This window comes from Orbicella faveolata, unplaced genomic scaffold (assembly GCF_042242905.1).
Source record: "Orbicella faveolata isolate gen_17 unplaced genomic scaffold, um_ofav_v1 contig_36, whole genome shotgun sequence".
Taxonomy (NCBI): domain Eukaryota; kingdom Metazoa; phylum Cnidaria; class Anthozoa; order Scleractinia; family Merulinidae; genus Orbicella; species Orbicella faveolata.
Genome location: NW_028301565.1, coordinates 11,395,001 through 11,420,000, shown reverse-complemented (window position 1 = coordinate 11,420,000; position 25,000 = coordinate 11,395,001). Strand labels below are relative to the sequence as shown.

The 25,000-nt window shown below is 37.1% G+C and overlaps 1 protein-coding gene and 1 long non-coding RNA gene across 2 annotated transcripts in view; both read right to left on the bottom strand.

The window, feature by feature from the left end:
- Window positions 1-4,554: 4,554 nt before the first annotated feature.
- Window positions 4,555-20,592, bottom strand: LOC110054393 (uncharacterized). The gene is made up of 4 exons (XR_002297216.2): window positions 20,299-20,592; window positions 17,336-17,482; window positions 13,038-13,125; window positions 4,555-11,399 (listed from the first exon to the last, which is right to left on the bottom strand). It is a non-coding gene; the product is annotated as an uncharacterized LOC110054393 (long non-coding RNA).
- Window positions 20,593-24,268: 3,676 nt separating this feature from the next.
- The window catches only part of LOC110054370 (sulfhydryl oxidase 1-like), an 11,540-nt gene continuing 10,808 nt past the window's right edge, over window positions 24,269-25,000 (bottom strand). Inside the window, exon 11 of the mRNA XM_089275000.1 lies at window positions 24,269-25,000. This exon is cut by the window's right edge and continues 917 nt beyond it. The gene's annotated coding sequence lies outside the window, so the exon portion shown is untranslated.

Here is a 25,000-nt window from a genome sequence, read left to right as displayed (position 1 = left end):
AGATCATGGTGGCTTGAAAATGCCATATTGAAACGAGCCGCTGCACCCATGAGGTTATCCGAGGTGTTGGCTAACATAACATGGGAATCACTTCAGAGAGCTGGAGCTGACTGTTGTGTTTCTGTAGGTCTTACGAATACTTTGATGTGCAATTATGTGTTGAAATGAACTCAAGTTTAATAACAATCGGTAACTCTAGCATTTACTGCACGAGTGCATAAACAAACTGTTCGCCGTCTTTTCCTCGTGGTCTCGCCCTCCCAGCATGCAATCTGTCCCTCGGTGAGGGTGCCTCGATGTCATGCTCAGGTAACTTCCGTGTTAGATATTACACGTGGAGGAAAATGAATCCTGCATTTTGAAATCAGAGGAAAGCTTGACCTTTAAATGTTGTGTTACCTAGTTCAGGCATATTATAATAGCCTTCTCCTGGGTTTCCTCTGTTGCGAGTGGTAGAAAAATAGTTATCGCAGAAGGGTTTACCCCATGGTCTTACTGGCCATGAAAAAATAGTACAGCAACAAAAGGTAGGTACTAGTCTGAATTTGTGTTGATGTTTCTTTGTGTAATTTGCGTTTACTTAAAAACTTAGAATATATTAAGTGGTAAAGTTGTGGTTTCCTGGGGCAATAGCCAGACCTGTGAAGTTATCTGATATCATGGTGGCTTGAAAATGCCATATTGAAACAAGCAGCTGCACCCGTGAGGTCAGAGGTGCTGGCTAACATAACATGGGAATCACTTCAGAGAGCTGGAGCTGACTGTTGTGTTCCTGTGGGTCTTGTGAGTACTTTGATGTGCAACTACATGTAAGGAAAATGATTCCTGCATTTTGTGATCAGAGGAAAGCTTGACCTTTAAATGTTGTGTGGCTTGGTTCAGGCCTATTATAATAGCCTGCTCCTGGGTTTACACCATTGTGAGTGGTACAAATTAGTTATCGCAGGAGGTTTTACCCCATAGTCTTACTGGTTATGGAAAATAGTCAAAAAACAAGAGGTAGGATGATCAAATGTAATTGTGGCCTCAGAAGTAGAGCTGGTGTTACCTGATTGCTTATAGGTGGCTTTCCATAGTCTCTTTCATAGCCATTTTCTTAATTGCCAAGCAACCTTTCTCTCAACTAGTGAGCTGATTTAGTAAACTGTTTTTTAAATGGTGCTGATTTGTTCTGTATTAATACTGGTGGAAAAGTAATACACAATTTTTTTTAACTATATTTAACTTGAGACTGAAAGAGGTTAATCTTCCTTTTCCAGATCAGATGCCAACTGGGACAAAGTGGACCAACTCTTCAAGCAGTCATCTTCAGAAGGGCTGTACGTTTTATTTTGCAATCCATCTCTTGGGTTAACCGGGTAAACAAACCTCTTGAATAAGCCAAGTTCTGCCCTGATTAATTGAATTCAGTCTTGCAATGTACATTGTATTCTTCTGTGGTTGATTTGCACACTTTTTCAGCAGTTAAGTTTCAAACCCATCATGACTGACTGACTGACTGACTGACCAACCGACTGACTGACTGAAAGAAAGACTGAGGCATGGAATGATGAACTGACTGATTGAAAGAAAGACTGAGGCATGAAATGATGAACTGACTGATTGATTCTCTCATTGACTGATTGACTGACTGACTGACTGACTGATTGATTGTCTCATTGACTGACTGACTGGCTGACTGACTAGCTGGCTAGCTGGCTGGCTGATGGATTGATTGAATAACTGCCTGATGCCTGATTAACTGATTGATCAAATGTCTGATAGTCTGACTGACTGACAAATCACTGACTGACTGACTCACTGAATGACTGATGTAGAAATTAACAGACTCACTTAGAGACTGACTGACTGACTGACTGAAAGACTGAGGCATGGAATGACGAACTGACTGACTGGCTGATTGCCTGACTGATTGACTGACGGACTGATGCTAACTGATGCATGGAATGATGAACTGACTGACTGATTGTCTGATTGACTGAGGCATGGAATGATGAACTGACTGATTGATTGTCTCATTGACTGACTGACGGACTGTCTGACTGATTGTCTGACTGAATTACTCTCTGAAAGAATGATGCAAGAATGACAGACTGACTAATTGGTTGTCTGGCTTACAGCCTGACTGACTGATTGAAAGACTGACATGCAGAATGATGGACTTAATGATTGATTGTCTGATTGATGGAATGACTGCCTAATTGACTGATTGATTGAATGTAGACAAACAAATAGACAGAGTTCCATGCCAGATATGACAGGCAGACTGAATGACTGACAGACAGGCTGACTGACACATAAATAAGACAAACTTACTTTTAACTTCAAGATTTATAGAGAGCTTCTGTCTATTTACAGCTTCTTTCTTTTCTCAGAGGACTTTGGAAGTGACATGAATCTAAAGAATTGTGGGCAAAGCAAGTGGCCTTGGAAGCTCAGGGTTGCCAAGGTGCTGGCTTTGCTTGTGATTCTTTAGCCTTGTGTTCCTGCTAAGGTCGTGCTAGAAAACGGAGAGACCGTAATCCATCTACAAAATTTGTAGGGATCACACCATGGTGTGATCTTGGTACAGTACATTACATGTCTCCATTGCATTGGACAGTCAACCACTTTGTGTAATGTGACCATCTTGATTCTGTTATACAATACCGTGTAAAAGTCCTCAAAATTGTCTTGTGCAGCCAACTTATTAACCTGCACTCCATCAGTTTTGCCAAAATCATGGGAGGTGACTTGTGGGTGGCTCAACATTTCATTTTACTGTAATCCTTTGTGGGTTAGTTTTTCACAAAATTTTCTTTGCTTTTGCATCATCAGATGTCATTAAATTCTTCAACAAACGCTCATTCAAGATTGCAGCAGAAGGTTGTTTTGTTTTTCTGAGATTCTTGCTTTTGGACTATGGTCATGAAAACATTTAAACAGCAAATCTTTTTTTCTAAAAGGATGCACTATTGTGTGACTGCTTTACCATGTCACGAAAAGAACCTAACAATGTCACGCAATTTCCTAAGTATTTCTGGTCTTGAAGTTTAAAACCTTAGCCAAAGCGGACTTCAGATCTCTTTGTTACAATTTTTCCAAGCAACTGCAAATTATACCAAAACTTAAACCATCTCTTAACGTGCAAACGAACTCGATTCGCGCAAAGGTATTCACTTGAAGAACTTGTGAGCCTTCATTATTACGCTAATTTGTAGATACTCTAAAACATATAGAAATCAAATCTTCGCCTTGAAAATGGTGTCCTGATGACGCCGAAACGTCGGCTGTTAACTTTAATATTCGCTTGTTTGTGTTTTAAAAAGTCTGAAAATAGTTCTTTGAAATGCATGTTTTTCTTCCATGTCTGTTTCTTTGGCAGAGTCTATTCTTAGGAATGAAAGGAGAAAACTTGAAGTTTTTTTTATTTTTTCCCGGATTTAGAGCATTTTATAGCCTTAGAGAAAACGACAGTTTACACAACAATTGATTACAAAGCAAAAGTTCCAAATATTGTTTTGATCTATAAAATTCAAATATTTATGCGATGGGTGCGAACAGCGTAAAGAAATTTACATATTTTTGTTCCTACGATTTCACTGAAGCCGAAGTTGTTTTCACAAATATTGTCAACAATTTGCTGCAATCTCGAATAAATTTCTTGATGCTACCCAGCTTGGAAATCCTGGAATTAAAGTTACGGAGCAGAAATTTGAGCATTAAATTGAAAGGTTTGTTTTGATATCATCGGTATCAGTTTTGGTTGTTTATTTGACGCGCGTGCAACAAATTTCATTCAGATTCTTTTTCATTTCTCTTGGTAGTTAATATAAGCAGGAAAAGCGCCAAAGACACTCAATTCGTATCTGGTTTCGAATTTTCTCGGGTCTACCAACGATTTATGTAGAAACGAACCCACAATGGAATTTTAGTACAGAGGTTTTTGAAAAACGTACTCCGAGCCAGTCCCAAAGGTGGACATATTTTCTCTTCTTACAATTTACTAGTAAATTTCCAAAATGACCGGAGATGAGACTAATGAAACAACATACTTCACTCGTGATAGTCTCTATCTATTACCAAATTCTCAACGCTAGGATCAAAACGCGTAGGCCACTTAGTAAGGAGAATTAATGTGTCAATCTTGGGACAGTTATGTTTATAGTAATCATGAGGTCTCAATAAAACTAAGCGGTACAATGGCAAACTGGTTTTAGTAACTGGTTTGTTTCTGTTACAATGTACGCCACAGATATGTTCAAAATTTAATATGGGAAACAACTAGGCACCAGGGATTGTCACGCAACTGGACTCTTGACACCATAGTTCCTTTGCGTGACGACTCTTAGGTTGGGGTTTGCATGCTTTGTAATAAAATATATTTCGCGCATTTTGAAATGATTTAAAGACATATCTGTGGCGTACATTGAGACTGGAAATGAACTGTTTATCAAAACTAAATGTTAATCGTATTGCCAAGTTTTCTTGAGACTTCTCCAGAACTTGGCTTATTTTAGAGAGTTTATCTGGTTCACTCGAAGGGTTGGATTGCAAAATCAAACAACACGGGAGGAAAGCTAACTAATATTTTATTGAAATACTTTAAGTTAAAAAAAAAATAATAAAAAAATAATAATAAAAAAGTAATAAAAAAATAATAATCTAGCCAATCTTGTCCCTGCCTTTTGGGCTGCTTCCACTCTGCATCTCCAAGTCGGTGTTGTTTCTTTAGTCCTCATTTGATATTCCAACTTTAAAATCCTGGTCTGTTTTATTTGATCCCTTCACCCAAGCCAAGGACAGATGAACACTTGGAAGAGTTGACCGTTTGCTCTCAAGTGGGGTGGACTGCGTAAAGGAAAGTGAGAGTTTGCTCCCCATGCCTCTGGGGTCTCGCTCTTAATTTGTCACAACGCCACACTCATTTTGGAATTAATAAGTAAAAAAAAATAAAAAGCCAAATTCGTAATTTGACTGAAGATGCTAATACGCGAGTCAATGTATCGAAAAATAAATGAACTGCCGATAAGCTCGCCCTCCCGGACTACTTTGAATGAAAACCCATTGAAGTTGGAAATATCCGCAACCTGGACAAGAAAAACTGAAGCGCTAAAGTGTGGCGCTTGATTCCAGTGTATCACCGTTGAAATCAAAGAAAGAATTGAACATAGAATCTGCCAGTCTGACCTCCCGACCAAACCTCCGACCGACCGTCATTCCACAAACTTCAACAAAGAGCACAAGTCACTAAAAGTCTCATCTGTGAAGCTACTGATGTCAGCGATCTCTCTTTAATTTGGATGAAATAAATTGGCCGATTATTATGGCGAATAAAGGTTTAGTTTTGTTTTTAAAATATAAATACTGTCGAAGGTTTTAGTTAATTATGCCTATTCAGCTTGTTAATGTATGTTTGTTATCTTATTTCATCTCACGTGATGTTACTGTGGAGAGTTGTTTAACTCCGTTTAATTCAAATGCAAATCAAATTCACGAGTGAATGAATGAATAATTAGAAGGACAATTCTCCAGAGAACATCCGTGAAGCTGAGCGGGTCTTGTTATTATTTTAAAACTAAAACAAGCTAGGGGTTTAAGCCGAATCGCTGCTTACAGTGATAAGAATTTGGGAGTAAGAATGTGCTCAAGTTTTGTTGTGTTTAAATTAAATAATTATGCATGCAAAGATTTTAAACTAGAAAATTGTTGACTTATAAATTTGGTCGCGATTGCTTTTTTATTATGGCCGAGTTTTGACTTCAAATGGGTTTAAAATCTAACTAGACTCGTTAATTTCACTGTAATTAATTATTGTAAAGGACCCTTGACCCTAAATTATTTCTATTTTTTGTAAGAGCATTAAGATTTTTTATGTAATGCGCTAGAAATAAATTATTATTATTTTTGTGAATCAAATATCCCCATTGCAAGAGATTGTAGCGTCCTTGTAGCATCCTTCGCATCCGTGACTTCTCTGCTCGCGCAATGTGAAAAGGAGCATTGTGTGACAATCTGAGGACCCACCAAAAATTTGAGCCATCCCAGAAACGTGCGAGCCCCTCACAAAATGCTTATGACTGAACTTTTTAAAAATAAAGAAATGCAACATTGATTTAATTTTTATCTAGTATATAAATTATATTTATAACCTGTTGGTGAAAAGTTTTGAATTCCTGTCTGATTAGTTCAGTTGGTAAGAAATAAATTAACTAAAGGGCTTAAAATAATGTTTACTGTAAGATATTTCAGGATTACCCTTCATCAATACTAATTACCTGTTTTTAAACAGCTAATTAGACCGGCAGCATTCTGCTGCCGATCTACTTCACAGTTTACCAGACTACCAAATAGAATTATTCCTCAAATACCTATTACATATTTAGTTTCTAATAAATTGCCAATTGACAAATAAAATTACTCTATTGAACACTCCAGAAACTTGACTAGACACAAGCTGTCAACACAAGGATTCCTGGGATTGTTTTGGGTTCTAGCATGAGCTATGATTGGTTTACAGTTAACAAGGCCACTATTGACCCAATCACAGCTCACTTTCATTACCAAGGCAATTCCAGAGACCCTGGTGCCAAAAGTTGGTGCTGGTGAAGTTTGTGAAGTATTAACTACAAATTAAACAGAGAATGAAACTACTTAAGTTGAGAAATTTCTTTAAAGGGAGAATGAAAATTTAAGAAACTGCTTAGTAATATTTTTTTTTTTTAAAAAAGAGATATTTTGTTTATAATTGGGCCTATAGGATTTTATTTTAGTTATTTAAAGTTAAAGCTGATTTTATTTTTTAATGAAAAACTAGAAAAGAGAGAAATTCTGACCCAGTAGCAACCCAATCAGAGAGACCCCCAGAGACTCAGCTCAATTTGATGTTATTTGTGAAAATCCAATCAGGTCAGACCGATGAAATTCAATGATCTCCTCTGTCAATGCTTTCTCTAGAGATACACCTTCCTCAAGCCCCACAATTCAACACCCCTGTTTTACATCCTTCGTTGTGGAACATTTCCTGATACATTGACTGCGAAAAGGCATCTTTCTAGGCCAAAACTGGTGGTGTAGTATTGTGACAAATTAAGTGAAACCCTAAAGACATGAAAAGCAAACTCTCACCTTCCTTCACACTGTCCACCCCACTTGAGAGCAAACGGCCAACTCTTCCAAGCGCTCAAACTGTCCCCACTTGAATTACAGGATCAAATAAAGTTTCCCAGGATTTCTCAGTTGGAATAGCTCAGAGGACATCAGAAACACACACCTTCTCAGAGGCAGAGCTTCCACAACCCAGCAGGGACATGATTGGCTAGATTTGTGTCTTGGTGTGTGTGCCACCTTCTGTCCTGGAATTAAATAATAACCTAACATTTTTAGTAGATACATGCAAGCTCATTAGCACTGTAACTAAACTAATGAAGAAAAAAAATGGCTGTTTCTTGGTGATACACATCGAGATGAAACTAAGCTAGGCTGTGAGGGTGTGTGTTTAGGGTACCAAGCAAAAAAATCCAACCAGCTTAAACAAGAAAACAGTATTAAAAAAAACCTACAATTTGTTGAGTGAATTAAGTACTGAAAAAAACTTAAAGGAGGCCTAAAGGAGCAGTCAAAATATGAAGACTTGCAACACCAAGAAAGAACCAAGAAATCTATAAAAATCAAATTGAAATAAACTACTGATCAGCAACAGTCTGCATTATGAAAGTAATTTATGCTGTCACTAATCATTTTTATCAGGCTAAGCAAAACGGATTATTTATTATACTTATGTGAAAGAATAAAAGATGCTGTTTCTAGATTAAAATAAAATAACAGGACAAGAGAAACTAGTGACAAGTTAAAATTAAAATGCAGACTGTTGAATGATCTACCTGTTGTCTAAATTCTACAAATATTATCATAAGACAGTAATAACTGAATCAAAAATTGAAAAATTGAAAATGAAATGAAACTAAGCCTTTAGAAAACAAAAATAGCCCTATTCCAAAAAAAGAACAATTCCTAAGCATTAAACCAAAATTAATTTTGACTAATTCTTCAATGACATTACCACTCAAACATTTTTCTGCAATCAAGTAGTGTCATATTTGAACATTTTGGTAATTAGTTTTGAAAGAAATTAATAAAGTGGGTAAAGGAGATAAATAAATTATGATGGAGTGGCAACAATAAGACTATCATTGCACCTACATGTAGTTAGTTGTTGCAACTTTTGCAGTGCTTGAAAATAAGTACTATTTTTTCTTGTGTAATTTCAGTTTGGGCTAATGAGCTTGCAGATCCTGACACTTAATGTACAAAGTAAACTAATATAGACAAAGGAAGCATTAGCATTACTATAACTGTTAAAAGTGTTAAAAAATAGGAAAATTGGTAACACTGCAAAAACTAGTAAGGTGCTAAATTTTGTAGTAGCCCACTTCCAGTGGTGATGACAACTGAACATGGAATGCAAAACAACATCTTTTTTCCCAGGCCAAATTTTGGAGATGAAACAATTTTTATCTAAACTGAATGATATAAATTTCAACAACAAATATTTGACGGACTATTTTGAGATTATTCAAATTATAACATTGAATGCTTCCCTTGTTTATGAATTAAACAACCACCATCACGCTGCCATACACTTAGAAATTTTAAAATAGATTTTAAAGAAAAAGCATTTGAAAAAGTAAATAAGTCAGTTATTCAAAAATAATTATTATTTTTGAATTACTCATGGCTGTCTGTACTAAAAGCAGCGAGTCAATGGCTTAAACTAAAGCAAGTTTTAACAAACTGTATCAAAAACAAACATAATTAGTTTACGATTTTCTGAGAGCAACGATAGGTAATAACGTTGAGTGGCAGCATGTTGCTGATTGTTGTTAGAGTTTATTAGTTAAATATTTTACTGATAAAAAAGAAATACACTAAAATAACTATTAATCATTTAGCAAGTTTCCCTTTGAGCAGTGAAGAATGTGCTAGCTAAATTCTAAGAGTTTTGTCACTTAAAAGTAATTTATATTAGCCTGTGGTGAAGCAAACCAAAATGCAAAAGCAGAATACTGAAAAGCTGGTTGTCCTGTACTGTGCTGAGGCCCTCTAATCTTGCAATTTAGGCTAAGAATGAAACCTTGGTATATGCCCAATAAAAAAGTCTCTAAGCAGCTACCATAACAGGTTTCCTGTTTGTTTTCCCTAATTTGTTAAACATCAATTTCAAATTTTAAATTTGAGACTATTTTTAGTTACATTTCTTGTGCTTTGCAAATAATGTGAATTTTGAATTGAAGAAATAAACTCTTGAAGTTTAGTTGAACTTGATTTGTTGTTGTTAATTTTTATTTTACCTTTTTGGCCCAAAAATGATCAGCAACTAGTTTCTCCTCACACAGTGAACCAGACACATCACAAGAATTGACCAAATGATCATGCATCACAAGGAAAATTTGTCTTCATTTGTTTCTCAAAATGATCAATTGGTGCCCATCAAAAAGGCAAGGAGACAAGATAAGAGAATGTGCTATTACTGTTTGTTCATTTGTTTGTTTGTTTACGATTGAGTTTGAATTTGTTTTTACAACTTTCGGTCAAATTTTCTAAACAATTAATAGTTGAGACTTTGTTTAGGAGCAACTGTACATCACACATCTAAGTAAAGGCTAAAAAAACACTGCTCAAAGGACTCTTATGCCGGGACCTTCAAACCTAACTCAAAAGAAACAAACAAGTGTAAGAGTAATATTTACTGTTCAATGGATTCAAATCAGCCAAGTGGAATGGGTTTCATGATTAACTGGTCCACTGATCGGAGTCATAGATCTCTACTGCAGCATGTAGTTCTCTCAAGAACATGCATCCAAAAAAGTAAAATTTGCCGTGAAAGAGATGGTGGCTGTTCATTGTAAAGTGAGTTATTGTCTCATGATGTAGTCACTATAGGATGCAGATCATTGTGTTTGACTACTTTCTGCAACCCTTCATTGCCAGATGAAGACTATGAAGACTAGTAGTAAGTAGTGAAAACATCACAGTCTACATCCTAAGGGACCTCATTACGAAACAAACAACATTGTTTTTAATCAAAATTAATTTATTTTGCTACTGCAGTGAAAACTACATACAGTAACAGAGACCCCTGACTCCAATCAAATAATCACATGCAGTGTACAGCTTGCGAATGGGTGTTTTTTTTACAGGCACTTGTTTGAACAATGGTGGCACACACACACACACCTACATGTAACAAAATTATTTTTCTAGTGACTCAATGCTAATCCTTGCACTGGTATGATGCTTGTGCAGTTAATTTCTGCAGTCTGTGAAGTTTTGATATTCCTCAAAGGGGCACTCAGGATTTCAAGTGACAGGGATGATCAAATTGGGCGTAAAATCAAAACCAAAAAGATTGTTTTGAATACCCTGAACAAATCCTTACTTAAATCAAGCTACCCAAAAACCACTTGTCAAATTTTCCTACCCAAAAAACTCCCAGAATTGAAAATTTCCCACACACAAAAATCCTTCAATCATCCCAGTCACTTGAAACCCAGAGTACCCCCTATGTGGCAATCAATCGTTTTTAGCTTTGTTGAGGTCGTGAATAAGTCTGCTGTAAGGTATAAGATAGTAGATCTTTAGCTTGGTGTCAATTGATGTCAGTGTCGATCCATCTATTGTTAGTCAAGTTTGTTCTGGCTCTGTTTTAAGTTCATGTTTGTTTGTTGGTTTGGTGAGGTCACAAATAAGTTATTTATAAGATGTCAGTTTCAGTCCATCTATTGCAAGTCAAGTTTGTGTTGGGTCTGTTATTTGAAGTAAAAGTTTGTTGGCTGGTTTATTGAGATCATGAATAAGTGATCTGTACATGTAAGTAGTAAGTAGTGAGTAGTTGTTGTTGTCAGATTCAATCTATCATTTGTTAGTTACGTTTGTGTACAGTAGGTTCTGTTTGAAGTCACAGTTAACTGTTTATTGCTTTGTTGAAGTATTAAAAAGTCAGTAGCTGGGTGAAAGACAAGTACAAGCCATGTAGTCATTAGCATCAGTCAAGAGTTGTTTGTTCTAATAAGCTGGTCACTGTACATGTTTTAGAATTCATCAGGTTGACTTTTTCTAACCAATGCAAGCAGTTTGCCAAGAGTCTATCTAGCTAAAGAAATAACCAACTACCTGTAACCTGAACGGGGGTTGTGGAACAACAGCTGGGTGAAAAACCTCCCCATACGTCCACTTGCACCTAGGAGGAAAACCCCGGGCCAGCTGTACCCCATGTTCAAAGGCCTCCCGGGCTGGGCCAAAAAAATATATGACTAAATAGAGTAGACAATCTACTTAAACTGTCTTGTTGTCTTGTCTCGCTTTTTTCTAGTCTCTCCAAAGTCCATACTGTGTTGTTATGACCTCAGCTATCTAGCATCCTGTGATGAAACAACCAAAATGATAAATTAATGTGGAATCCAATCTGAAGCTCTAGACACCAAGAAAGATAGACATTTTTACAATTTGTTTAGGTTTCGCAGACTAAAAAACAGCCCTCACATGCATCAAAAGTGACAAAGTGAATTTGAAGTTGAAGTTGAAACTTTATTGCACAATTAAACACTACAGAATTATAATCCAATTAGCTCAAAGTTATCTTCGTGCTATTAACACATGTACTGCTTTTAAAATTAACGTTGTTTTACTTTTGTCTTAGAATGGTTTTCAATTGAGTGTCGTAAAACCAAAACCAAAGTAATCACTCTAGCCAATCATAAAGAACACAGACAATCCACTGAACCAATCAAACCTCAAAGTAATTACACGAGGCTGACCCACTCAAGCACAGGAAAATGTGTGCAAATGATTTGCGATTGGTATTGGTTTTACTGGTACTTCTGATTGGATGGAAAATTGGTGCGAGTATTTTAAGCCAATTGCATAGAGTAGCGAGTGTAAAACCAATTACTTTTTGTCACTCAAATGAAAACCGTTCTGTATATTAATATTAATGTAAATTTTGATTGTTCAGACTCTTGATTACAATATCATTGTGCTATTTACCCTAGTCCCCATGAGTGGATAATCAAAGTTTGACTGTACCCCAAAATTAGATTAGCCCTAAGTGGGGTTTCTACACTATACATAACTAAGGATTATAACTTATTTAAGGGAACTTTTTAGTGCTTTTTAATTTTAAAATTGGTGTCATAAGGAGTAATGACAAGGATTGGATGGAGCCTAACAAATGTGCAAAATTAAATTCGCAGTTTTTGCTTTCAACAAAAAGGAGAACGCAGTCCTAATGAATTGAGATTTCATGGGACAACTGGTCTTGGATGCAAAATTGGCCTCTCATTGCCAAAAACATCCCATACAAGTACATATGAGTTTGTTTTGTTTTCTCCATCGAGGCGCAATGAATTTTTACGAAAAATAATGGCAAAATTCCTAACATTACTGTATACTAAGCCAAAATTGATTGAATTTTGTTAATTCAGAAAGGTACTGATGAATCCTTGCTTAGGGTCACGGATTCTAAATGGTTTCTTTGATGCACCATAATCCGAATGATCTTGGATTACTCTGTTTGGTACAGAAATGCTAAATCTGTTTTTGGATTCAATCATGAATTCTTAAAATTTCACTGTGCACCAAAGATTTCTTGGTTGAATGGAAAGCCTTATTGGAATGCTTTTAAGTCATATTAACATGTGTTCCACGCTTGGCAACAACTACTTTTAGTGTTATAGAAGAGTTAATAAAAACTAATGAGACAATCTCAGATAGTGCCGGGTGCAATTTACAGCTCTTACACAGTAGTCACACAGGTCCTCACCCCTTCCGTTCTCCCCCCTGGTAGTCAACTTGGTCTTTTCCCCTTTGCAGAATATGAGCGGGCATAATCTTAGCAGTGTGTACGTTTCATGCTTGTATTTTCTTTCAAGGCCCAAAAATAACTTACAATTACTGTTTGGCAAGATGGTTTTGAATTGTATTGAAGTGTTTTACTTTGAGTTTCATTCATTTTAAATTCAATGATACATAGAAGTAGGTTACAAAATAAGTATGTTTACCTGAGGGTCTGCACATTTGGGGCTTTCCACTGTCCTTTATCATTTCTCCACTGTCTATCAAGGTTTGTCCACCGTCCATCCAGATGATCTGAAGTTAATTTAACAAATTTTTAGAAACAAGAACACTCTATTAACATTGACCAGGCCCAGGTTGTTCAAAAGGTGGATAATGTTATCCAACAGACAGCATGGTTTGTTTTGTCAAGATTTATACACTGGATAGTGATGTGTTAGAGAAGTTAAGTTTCAAACAAGCTATGTTTTACCAAGATCTGAGTTACCAATGAGCAACGTTATGATGCCATACTTTGGAATACGATGTCGGGATCTAAGAGCTGGAATAGTTGTCTAAATGACAGCAAAATTTAAAAAATATTATTGTACCGTAATACATTGCCAATTAATTCAGCTCTAAATAAACCACAAGGTCAACACGTACAACATGGCCGCTTCAACACAACTTTATTATTGCAATGCACTCTGAGTACTGACACAATATGTACTATAGGGTACTTAACATATTAAACTGTTTCCCCCTTAGGAATGAGATATTCTTACAACAAGCAACACAATATTAGCTATTACATTAGCTACAGATTCAGACGGACAACAGGTTTCCTGATTCTCTCTGATTGTTTCAAAACAACTGGCGATGGAGTGTTTACAAGTTATGCTCTTCATTAACACTAGAATTTGGCTCATTATCTTCATCTGAGAAATTGACTAGTGGCTGTGGCACCCTGATGGAAACTTGGCTATCATCTACACCCAAGATATACATCGTATACATGTATCTAACCCTCTAGTTGCATTTGGCACCTTATCATGAGTTCTGAACAAATGATCAGCATGAACATATCTTGTTTTATGGCCATTCTTAATCAAATAAGTTCTGGACCCACAGACCTTAACTATACATCTCTAAGTATTGCTACCGGCTTGAGTATTTTTCATTTGAAAAATGTCATTCTCTAAATACAGCCTATCTTGATGACTCTTTAAATCCTCATACTCCTTCTGCTTATTCTGTTTACTCTCTATTTTTTGGGCTAGATCAGATTTCGCTAAACTTAAACAGGCAAAGTCTCATCAACAATTCAATTGTGTGGTGCTGTGTGGGGTGGTAGGGGGAAGCTAATTTGCAAACCTGTGAGCCCGAGCCTCGAGCCGCGAGCCACAAGTCTCTTTTTGCGAGCCTCAAAAGATTCCCGCCAAAAAATCCAAAAACAGGTATAATGTCCTAATATGGTATTTATTACATGCGGGGTGCTTCCATTATGCCAATATATGGCATTTTCCGATCAAACCGGGCCAGCCAAGAGGAATCGGACTCATTACATTTTTTATTCCTTTTCCAAATTCCCTACATAAGTGAAGAGAAGCAGGACAGTGAACTGGTTTTTCAAACACAGAACGGCAAATTTCCGTCGGACCAGTCCGACCAAAATAAGTGGACCACCTCCAGAGATGATCCCAAATATTCCAGTTAGAAGAAACCGAAATGGACCTTACCATTTGATTTCCTACCAAAATTTCAGGAATCTTTGGCATAATGGCAAACACCCACAGTCTTCATGTGTAGGTGCACTGTAGCATGGCAAATGAGGTAATGGAAAGTTTTTTGTCTCTTTTTTTTTTAATTCTACCAATTAAGCAGATATTATATAGGAGGGACGTTTTCCCATCTTGCTTTTTGGTAGCTGCAAGCGAGGTAAATGGAAGTGTCATGACAGCGTGACATTTCATAAGTTGACAGTTAGGATCACAAGATTCGTAAACATTGTAATCAGAGACACAAGTGATTGTGAAATAGGTTTTTATCGAGAGAACACAGCCTGAAAATAGGACGCATCATAACACTGGAAGAGAATTAAACAAGGATTTGTCTAGTACAAGTGAGTTGAGTATGCGAGTTAAGGTGTACCCCACAAGTTTAGTACAGAGGAAACTTCTGCTTAATCTTTAATTAGTTTGCAAGGAATTGTGATTTTTTCAGCACAGTAAATTGCACTGGTCAACTTTCGCTGGGCCGAGCAAATGGGCTTTATCCCCAAACTTTTGAATTGCTTGAAATAAGCAGTCATCCAGTCCTTCGATTTTATGGGGGAACTATTAAGAAAAAAAACAATTAAGAGCCTGGTTTCCCAAGAGACAAAACAATGGACAACTGTGAGCCCCCCAAAAAATAAATTATGCATCTTTCGTGGCAGTGCTTCTTGATATATAATAACCTAAAATTCGCCTCACTTGAACGTTTCCCTGTTTATATTTGGATATTAGTCAATTTTACATAATCAACATTTTGATACAAAAATTTGCAGGCTGGGGAAACTCAAAATTTCATTCATATATATCTGAAACACACTTACTATAAACAGACCTTCAAAATCCGTTTTGATACAGACAGAAAACTACTTGCGTGGAATTTCACGCATGAAAGAAAAGCCAACTCTTTTGTTTCTTCTGCCAAGTGTAGCATTTACTGAGTGAAACATTAACGTTAATTTAAAAACTAAAAAAAAAACAATTAAACAAAAATGCAGTGGCTTGCAAAAATAGGCTTGCAGCTCGCAGCTCCAGCTTGCAGGCTTGCACATTAGTTACACTCAGGGTGGTACAATATCTTAAAAGAAAACCTGCTAGTCTGTGTTTGATAGACCTACTGTACTATTGTTTCCCTCCAGAACCTGTTTGCAATTAAGCCCCCCTCCTTTACTATTCTGACCGCTCTTTCAGCTGCACCATTTGATTGTGGGTGGTAAGGAGGAGTTAGAGTGTATTTGATGTCATTTTTATGTGTAAACTCAGCAAACTCATTTGAAAACATAGGCACACAATGTATGCAATTTTTTTGTGAATTTAAAGCCCCTAGAGGTAGCAGCACCTAGTGGACTCTTCTTAACTTAAATGGTTTGCACTTAATTTTTTTCTTGTTAACTGCAAGTAATGTAAGGCCTGGTTCATACGTCTTATTTCTGCCCTGTCTAATTCAATTCAATCAAGTGTGGCAGAAATTCGATTGTTGATTCAGACATCGCACTTGAGTCAAACTTAATTCAGAATTAATACGGCCAGGTATGTCGGTCAGCAGAAAATGTTCTAAATGTAGAGTTTTCAATATGGCAGACAAAGATACTGAACAACGAAGGACTAGACTATGCAAAAAATTATCCACTAATGGAACAAGAAGGAGAAGGCTGACAATACAGCAGTATGTGTTGCAATATGTTCAGGCTGCATTGGGTCGCGAATGGCCAAGTTTCCTCTTTTTCTTGGGGAGGACCAAATTTACGCATGCTTAATACTTTAACATAATGTACATGTATGTATTAGATTCAATACAGTAGAAATTAGACGTTTGAATAGGTGTCCCATTTCTGTTAGATAATGTAACAAGACCAGTCGAGCATGCAGTAGGAATGTGGTATGAAGCTAATATCTCAAAAACTGACCCAGTGATCCTACTTTTTTAATGCAACAAATTATTCAGCTTACAGCAAAAGCAGAATGCATGTGCAAAAATGTCAAAAAATCGTGGAGTGTAAATTCCTCCAACTTTTTTTTTTTTTCATTAATGAAAAATCTACTCAACAGAATTTTCTATAATGTTTCCTGTTTCTTCTTCTGTGCATAATAAAAAGATTTTAAGAAAAAATATGGCGTCACCAGCTTAATTTTTTAGATAGATGCAATTGATGGTAAAAAGTGGGTCAAGTTTGTTCCTATGCAACAGAACAGTGCAACCTTAATTTATGAGAGTTACCTGAAAAAAAATAGCACAGCCATTTAAAACAGTACAGTTCCAAGCCTAAAAGTTGCACCTAGTTCTATAAGTCTTAAGAAAACAGAAAGCTGTTTTGAGCCACCTTAAACAGTTTCTCAAAAATCCGATTGAGCCATCTTAAAATAGTTTATGTCCAATAAAAGGGCTATCAAATGGCAACGTCAAATGTAAACATATGGTAAAGTGTGCACACAAGTCAAGTGACCCATCAGGCCGCACTTGTATGTACATCTGTACCTTGGGTTTCTGTAGCATGAAGAGACTAGGAGAATTTCTTCTCCACCCTAGCCCATCACAGGGTTAACCCCCATAATTAAATTTGCCAGGACTAATTTATACATAATGTACACCTGGGTGGAGAGAAGCACTGCGAGAGAAAAATGTCTTGCTCAAGAACACAACTCTATGTTCCCAGTCAGGGCTATAACCTGGACCACTTAATCCGGGATCTTATAGTGCACTAAACATGTGGCAACTGTGCCCCCCTAAAGCATATGGAAAACAATATATTTACCTGGTCAGTCAAGGTGACTCTGCTTTGATATCTGGTCGTTAGAAATGTTGCATTTAGATGTTCAGTCCATCAACAATTCGAAAGCTCCCTCCTTTCTTCTATATTTTTTTGTTGCCTCTTGTCTTATTTATCCAGTCTGTCCTTGGTCTGACAAAAAAAAATATATGAAAAAATATGAGAAAAACTGTGCATCTCTACCACACACAACATGACATAAGACTGCAACAGTCATTGCAACATATTCTGCCATCTGTTACAAACTTTCCAAGATGGCAGTGGTGCCCGATAAGAAAGGTGTATATGAGAAAGACAAGCACCATCAATTGTCTAATTCCTGGAAGTAAGATTTCCCAGCACTTTCTGATGCAAAGAAATGAGACCATTGGTTGAACTGGAAGTGTTTTGAAAACCCCATGTACAGAATCTTTCTAAACCCATTGCCTTGATGTCTTATCGTGCTAATCAAAATTGATAATAAATAATGGAGGCCTCTGAGGTCATGTTTAGGTCAAAAGTAGTTAAAACAAAAATTAAGGTTGTTTTTAGCAGGTCATACTGTTGTTATGGTAACATATTGTGTCACAAAAATGATAAGACCATGTTCATCAGTGTGTGACATAAAGCTCTGATTGCATTTGTGGAAAAATATACCCTTTTATTATGTATTCGGATCTTCCTCGGTCGTCTTCAGCAATCTTTAGCAATCTTCGGTAATCTTCGGAAAGTGTTCGGAAATGTCCCGAAAAATGCTTGGAAACATTCGCCTGGCCTTTGGAACAATTTTGGAAAATCTTCAGAAATCTTCGGAAAGTGGTCGGAAATCTTCAGAAAATCGTCAAAAATGGCGTCATCAGCATGTCTAATAGTATTTAGTATCACCCAACTAGTGGACTAATGCAAATCCTGCATTTTTATTGGCTACACTACTAGAAGACTATTAGTAATAGTCCTGGAGTAGCAAAATTGGTGCAATCGAGCATGACCCTTTTGTTTGTTTTATTCCCAAATAAATACTTCTTCATCTTGCATTTGCTAACTTTATTATTGCCTTTTCTGTCCAACTAGTTGGGTGATACTAAAACAATTAGACTCTTCGCCCTCAAGGGCCACGGGTCAATAGCCCTTGTGGTCTATGGGTCTAATTGTTAAATAATAAAAAGAACATTACACGTTAGCTCAAAGATATGAATTTTATGTTCTCATGGCAAAAACAATCTCTCACTCATTCACTGCGCTCACTCATGAGATATAGTTCTTGCCACTTTAACATAAAATTCATATCTTCTCGCCACCGTGTAATATCCTCTATATGTAGTGATGTTTAGCCTTTTTAGGAGTTAACGTGTTAGGAAAAGTGCTTGTGTAAATGTTTGTTGGTTCAGTTCATATAATCAGTCGCCTAGATAGCCAAAGTAAGTTCCAGATGTTTACACTCTTTTCCGGCCACCATGTTGGTGGAACACAGAGCTCCACCAACATGGCAGCTCCATACTGGGCTCTTTAAATTTACACAAAACATTTTGACAAATATCTGAAGTTTGGGAGAATGCAGAGACCTCAAACGAGGAGAAGTGTCTTCTTTTCCTATCTCCTATCACATTACAATTTCTTGACTTGATCCACGGAATAGTTTTTGATTTAATTTTTTGTTGCATGCCAATGAAAACTATCTATACCAGTGTATCACTAACTTCTAACTGTTAACAGCTTCCTCCTGAAAAACTAGCTGTTATCTGCAGAAAAATTATACTGGAATCCAGCTGTAAACATGTACCTGCAGATAGCGTGGTGCACGTGCAAAACAAGTGCAAGAGATGCAAATGTTTTACTTATTGGGGAGGTGACAGGAAAAAATGTAACAGACACTGTAAAAGTTTTCAAAAAAGGATGAATAACTTTTAAAAACGAGTGTTTACCCCTACATTTTATGTCATGAAATGGAAGTGGAAAGCCTATTCAACATGTGATTAGTTTCTGGTTATGAGGAAAAGCTATTAACAATAGAGCTTGTTTAAAAATGGGTGAACAACCAGTATAAGACATAATTAAAAGTTTAAAAACGTCTGTTTGTTCACACAGAAATTGATAGCGAGAGAAATTGATCGGTGGCGAGAAGATACCAATTTTATGTTCTTGTGGCAGAACAATATCTCACGAGTGAGCGCAGCAAACAAGTGAGATATTTTTCTTGCCACGAGAACATAAAATTCATATCTTTGAGCTAACGTGTAATATTTTTTTTATAATATAGACATACTGATGCCGACGTTTTTGATGATTTTCCGAAGATTTCCGACCACTTTCCAAAGATTTACGAAAATTCTCCAAAACTTGTCCGGAGGTCACATGAACATTACTGAACATTTTTCGAAAAATTTCTGAAGATTACCGAAGATTTCTGAAGATTGCCAAAGACTTTCAAGGAAGACCGGAAGATATTTCACTTATACACCAACAAATTTAAGTACAACTTCTTGAGACAAACTTGATGTCAGCGAAATCATCAATATCTTCACTAATGAGGATATGGAAAATGCACCACCCGAGTCCCAGATGTGGTTCCGTATGAATTTAGGAGAGGTGTATTTTACAGTAAATACTCGTGTCTATATAATAAATATGCAAATTAGATGGAGCCCGTTTGTGTTTTTTAATAATTTTAGTACCTTTTATTCTTTTAGCATTTTTAGCACCTTTACTATTGTCTAAGAGGATTTCTGTGGCGTTGTAACTTCGTTTTATAAGCTAAAATCCCTGACAAACATCAGTCTCGGAACCTTGTTGCTCAAAACAACGGCGGGCACGTGCGAGAGATAAGAACTTGAATTTCCCGCTGTATAAATTAATAAAAGCGCAACACAAACTACTCCACGAAATTAAAAGATAACTTAAACAATAACAAGAACAAAACACTAGAAGAAACACCAATTTTGGAAAACAGCAGCTTTTGGGCCTAAGCTTACCTTTAGGAGTTTTGCTTTTGTTAGTCACTGAGCGGTACCGTGTGAGGGGTCGAACAAGCACTCTTCATTTCACTGTTCTGCAGCCACCAAAACCACTTTTTTGCACACAAATCCCAACCAGACGAGCACAAATATGTTTAATAAGGTAAATCATGCCATAGATGACGTATTCATTGTACCTTTGGCACCAAAATAAGTTTATAATCCTCCTTAAAACTGCAAACTCCCGCCGCCATGTTGGATTCTCTTTCGTTACCAGTTTGTTTGTTTTTTCCTTGCGTCACGAAAAGTTCTCACGGAAGACGGTTTTACGCGGGAACGTTTCGCGGGATCACGTTATTCATGTATCGCGGCCCTGATTTTCTCTTGACCGCGTTCATAGCTTTATGTCACGCACCGCCATAACTCTGAAATTAAAAACGTACTTGTTTTCAGACGAAGCGAGCTACTGAGCTGAAAAGTTGTTAACAGATATCACCTTCTCTTATGCCTGATGAGGATAAAAACTTTGGTGGCTCTTCAGTTTTAAAAACTTTTAAAAACGCGAGGTTACCCCTTATTTTTATCGTATGGGAGTGAAAGTGACCAGCCTATTCAGCTGTCCACTGTTGCGATCCTACTTTATCGGTTCTGGTCATGTTGGTGTCTCGAAACGTTTTTCACTTAGTATCAGCCTTGCAGTCTAATTTTTGTCCTCATACATTTTTTTGGCTGATCAGATCTCTTGAAGATCCTACGTTGGCAGCGTTTATCGTATGCGGTCCCTTGCAGTTTCTGGTTATTCAGCAGCTAATTAATTTCTGGTTACATTCACTTCTTGTTCTTTCAAGAAAAACTGCTGACATCAGCATTTTTGTTCGAGATTTCAGGCCAATTATGTCAATTATCTGTGAAAAAATTCGTGGCTACCTCCAATTTTGTTTTGTGTTTCCAACAGCCCTTGCTTAGATTTTTTTTTTCACATGGTCCTAATTCGCTAAAAATACCCTTGTCTTCAGGAGATATAGACTACGAGTAGTCCCTCTTTCGTTTGGTCCGCCGAGCGAGACCTCGAGGAAAACTTAGCTGCCCCCAGGATTTTGCGCGGGCATTTTTTTTCTCGCGTTTTTCTTTCGCGTCACGCCCGATGAGCTAAGCGCACTGTACTTAGCCCCAGAGGAGTGTCAGTCGCCTTTGCATTTTAAACTCTCACAAGTTTAGTTGTGACCACGCACTGAATGCAAAATTGTTTCAGTTCGATGATTTGATTGTTTGTCCTCCCATGGGAAATCTAAAACTTATTCCAAGAATTCTTCGGTTTTGCAGAGAAAAATGAATTTTGAAGACTTCAAAATACACTTTATTTTTTTAATAAGTGACCAACTCGTCGACTAGAACTTTTTAAATGACAAAAGAATTTTTTCCTACCAAGATTGGAGTTAGAAAAGGAGTGCCTATATAACTTTTGATTTCCAAAAACTTTCCCAACTTTTCCTTTATAACTCAAAAAGAATCATTTAATAAGTAATAACGAAACAGTGAGCGAAAGTCGAGAAGGTACAATGCGGTGCAATGGCAGAGACCACTACTATTCATTTACCTTCCCTTCTCACGGCACTGAAACAATTGATACTCAGCTAAACAGTGTATATTTACAGTATAGGCAATATCAAGACAAATAAGCTTTTTCTACGGTTGTAAAGTTTTACTCCCTACACATCTTGTGCTTAGACAACAGTAACACATGTACGTTTAGAAAACAGAGCTATGAAAGGAAAAGCTGAAAACTCAGAAGAGATTTAAAGGAAGGAATTTTCAAAAAATATAGAATCGGAAAGGAAAAATATTGCGAAAGAAAGGTGGCTAGTTATTTACAGCAAGTAGCAAAGCAAGAAATTTTGAATTTCAAAAGGCTATTCAAAAACTCGTGTACTGTATACAGGCTAACCTTCATGGTGTGGATGGTCAATACGCATGCACTCAATGATTCGTTAATTTATCGTTTGTCTTAGCCATTGGAGTGCGCATGCTCTGTTGATAATTACTGCTAGTAACACTCGTTGAACCCTTACTTCTATAGCCTTTATTGTACGACTGAGAGAGCCAATAACTCAAATCAGCCAAAAACAGAACGTTTTATTGCCGTTCCGATCCTTTTCAGTATTGGACTAGGTTGATTCGCTAAGTCGTTTTTAGCCATTAACCCTTTGAATACCAACTACGCATATATGCGTAATTAATGGTTGTGCTCTTTGTACCACGTCATCAATTTAAATGTCATCAGATATTCTTGATAAGCTGATAGTAGTGCTAGGCTAGCCCTTTCCGCACAATGGTCAGGTTTAGATATCGACCACATCCCGACGTCGCAAATCGAAAAACAAGGTTATCAGTTTTGGTGCAAAAACGGTGGTAAAATGGTCCACAACGCCTATGATTGATCAAGGTCCATTTCTAGGCTTCGCCCGTAATTAACATCCAACTTTTCACTGCAGCCAGAAAGAGCATACAATGCAAAAGGTAGCCAGTGTAAAAGGGCAGAGAAAAACAGAAAGGAAAGGGCCAACAAACGAAATTGAGAACGGTTAATGGCAAAAAAAAAAAAAAAAAAAAAGTCCAAATTTTGGCTTATGCGCATGCCCGTAATTGAAGGTTTGCTCAATTTTGTACGTAATCCTCGAAAAAGCTCTCCTTTTAGCAAAAAAATGCCTTTTTAGCACAACTTAGGCTTATTTAGCGTCATGGCAGCTAAAAAACCTGACTAAACGGTTAAAAACGGTATTTTTTGGCAAGAGTTTGGTATTCAAAGGGTTAACTCGTGAAATGAAATTTATCAGCCGCGCTTTCTTGGAACCGTACTGGAGGAACATCAGTTCTCAGTTTTTCTGTACAGATCTCGCGGTGCTCGATCCATACTGCTAAGACCTATGGGCCAATATTCTGCTAAGGCCCTCGCACTTCATAAGACTTAAGCTGCCCTTCCCACTTTTCAAAAGATTTGCTTGCGGAAAGTCAGTAATCAAGAGAAATCAGTTGAGTACAAAAAAAAATAAACTTGCTCCGGCTTTTTTCAAGCCAGTGTCTGAAAAAAATGCGTAAAATGTCGGAGGAACAAGTATCATTAAGGGTGAGCGAGAAGACTTGCTTTATTCTAATTACACCACGGTGTCGTGGCTGTTTTCAACGTATCCGTGAGTGTTCGCGCTATTTCCTGATTGGAAAGCTAGAATCTGAAACCCTTCGAATGCTTAAACGAAGATTCTCCGGGGAAAAAAAATATTATACTTGTTCCTACGACTGAACTACGTGACTCTAATGACTCTGAATACACAAGAATGCTCCCTGCCGTTAGACAGTAATGAATTACAAAATTTTTCTAGCGTTGGACGTGCAAATGTTACATGCCCAAGGATTCGCGGGTAAAACCGCTTTTCTAGTCGTTGTCTGTGACGTTAAGAAGTCAGAGTACCATGTATATTGTGTTGTGTAGCGCCGGCGCTAATTTCCCACAATACATTGTGGGCTTGTCCAATTCCGGTCATCTCGCTGTTGCTATTGCGCAGGCTGACTTCGTTTGTTCTGCTTTGCCTACGCTTTCAAATAATTTCTGCGAATGGGTCTACGTTAGTGTCTGTCGCGTTAGTGTCTGAATGCTTGTCGTCTTCACTATCCTCCGTCTTGTATTTTTTCGTCTGTAACTGTCGGTCAAAGTAGTCGGCAAACTCCTGTAAAAGGAACAAACCACAGTCAGTGTGAGTCAGTCACAAAACTGCCACAAAATCACGGCTGCAGTCGTGCTAGAACAAGTTGAAACATCTTACTCTGAACATATCTCGAACAAGAACCTGTTTGCACAAGATTCGTAATGAAGAGTTTTGGCATCTCAACTGGCTCTTAACCCCTTATTGTACCCAGATATCTCAAGACCAGCAGGTCTACAAGAAACAACGAGACATGTAGAACACAAAACTAAGAATGATACGGAAAGTCATTATGTGTTACGTCATTTAATTTATTTCAGATGCTTTCAAAGGCGTTGGTATTTTTTCGACTGCAATTATTATTAAAATAAAACCAGCCATGCTAGCAAACTTATTGTTGTTGACAATTTCTAGATTATCATATATGTCCTAATGAAACTAAAATCAGTTGTACTACACTTGAATCTAGGGGTCAGGTAAGAGTTTTGTTTGTCTCACTACCTGCTTACAGCGTCCTGGGTGTTTCGAACAAAAAGTAGATTTTAATCTAAAACTCTATCCAATTCTATATCACTATTTACATTGGAAAATATTCATTACAATATATGTTTTTAAAATACTTGCAGACCTTGGAGATAAAATCTGTAGTAAAAATAAACACCTCCACAATGGATATTGCTCAAACTATTCTTTGTGTCTTCATTACTGTGCTATCAATTTTAACAGCAATCGATATGATTCTCAATGGGTCAAATGCTAGGTGTTTTAAGCCAGCTAAAAAAACACTATTCTAAACACCAGTCAGCGATTGTTTTGGTTTGCCGAGGTAACGGCTGTTGAAAAACTTGACATACGTTTACTTTTAAATAGGCCAAACACTTTAACTGTGAACAGACCCCTATTAGGGTTTTCTTGTGACGCACGGACGTTGCTTTATATTTTATTGTTTTCGCGTTTAATCGTTTCACGATTCAATTTCAAAACTATTTTATTTTTATTCACGAGCGATCAGTGAAATGGTG